This window comes from Schistocerca cancellata, chromosome 4 (assembly GCF_023864275.1).
Source record: "Schistocerca cancellata isolate TAMUIC-IGC-003103 chromosome 4, iqSchCanc2.1, whole genome shotgun sequence".
Classification (NCBI taxonomy): domain Eukaryota; kingdom Metazoa; phylum Arthropoda; class Insecta; order Orthoptera; family Acrididae; genus Schistocerca; species Schistocerca cancellata.
This window is the reverse complement of record NC_064629.1, coordinates 459964605-459966136: the sequence shown is the minus strand read 5'-3', so window position 1 is coordinate 459966136 and position 1532 is coordinate 459964605. Positions and strand designations below refer to the sequence as shown.

Sequence of the window (1532 nt, the reverse complement as noted above, 5' to 3'; positions counted from 1 at the left end):
AGAAGATCTATTTCATTTATTTTTTTGGTTGTGTTATTTTAGAGAAAAGTTCTTACATCACCGAAAAATAAGTTCTGTGACTGTACTTAAGTTTTCACAGATGCAGATGTACTTTAGAATAACAGGACATAATCCTTCAAGGGATGGTGCAAATATCATAAAAGACATACAAGTGGAGTTAAAGCAAAAATCCAACAGTTTATAGTAATGAATGTTTCGTTCACTGTTACACACATCAACATAATTTAATAATGTGAAATGCAGCAAATGTTACACGAAACGCAAGAATATTTTTCTGTAATATTCTGGCTATTCCAATATTCTTTTTAAGAACACCACACGTGTTCAGTCCCAAGAAGCATATGGACCACAGAATTCCCCAGCAACCCTCTACAGGATGGCACTTCAACATATGGATCACAAACTGGGTTCATGAAAATTTGCAATGTTTAAAAAACAGCCGTGCTGGAATTCAATCAATATCAATTGCAGATCGAACCATTGCAAAAGCCACAGGAATTTTAAAATACCTGAGTGATCATAATTTCAAGTTTTGGTTAGAGCTTTCTCATAAGATTATGCCTAATTTTGAAATAATCTATAACTAAATGCAATATCGAGAAATTAGTGTGTTTAAAGTTAATGAATATAATGAAAATATTGAAAACTGCTATTTTAGAATTAAGAAACTCAAAGTAGGGTGAGAATCCGTCAAAGACACTCACGGCAGAAGCTAAGGAAATGTATGGGTGTATAAGCGTCGATATAACGGACAGATATTTTTCCACGAAACACTTATTATGCGCTAAATTCAACAAGAAATCCTTCGCTACTTTTAAGAATGAACATCCTACACGACAGACAGTACTTACCACTCAATTACATCCCACAGTTATGAAAGGAAAGCTTGGAACTGAACTAAAATTATATTATAGGTCTGATATTCGTGAATATTGCAAATTAACTGAGCTGCTGAAATTTATGTTGGAAAAAAATGTAGACAATGTTCTAAGTGAAATTACGAAACATAAAAATTCTCTTGACGGATCTCATAACTACATCAGAGGCAGATCGCTACTTTTCAACATTGGAATGCATAAAAACGTTTCGGAAAAGAGCTATGAACTTGTAAAGACTAATTGCGCTTGCAATGCTTTCAATGGAGAAAAATTTCCCCAGAGCTTATCCAGAGATCAATAAGAAAATTGTGGATTTTCTTGCACAAATTAAAACGAGAAGAAAGGATTTCTTTCTAAATGAATACGTCCAGCTTGAACCTTAAAAATTCAGGTTAAAATAAGTAAAAAACTTTTAACTTCGTTCTCTTAGGATTTTATCAGTACTCTGAATAAATTTTCTTTTCATACGTGTTTGTTTCCTTGGACACAATTCTGAAACTAAAAACATTTCTTGAGCAACAGCACCCCCTGACTCCAGCTATGAGCTGCCACTCACAAGGGAAGTTTTTCACATCATATTATACGCTCTCCCGCGTTCTGAGAGCCCAAAAACCTTCTATATGCAGTGCGCTA

The 1532-nt window shown here is 34.1% G+C and overlaps 1 pseudogene; it reads left to right on the top strand.

Annotated features, from left to right (window-relative positions):
* Nucleotides 1-362: 362 nt before the first annotated feature.
* LOC126184255 (uncharacterized) lies at nt 363-1282 on the top strand (annotated as a pseudogene).
* The last annotated feature ends 250 nt before the right edge of the window (nt 1283-1532 follow it).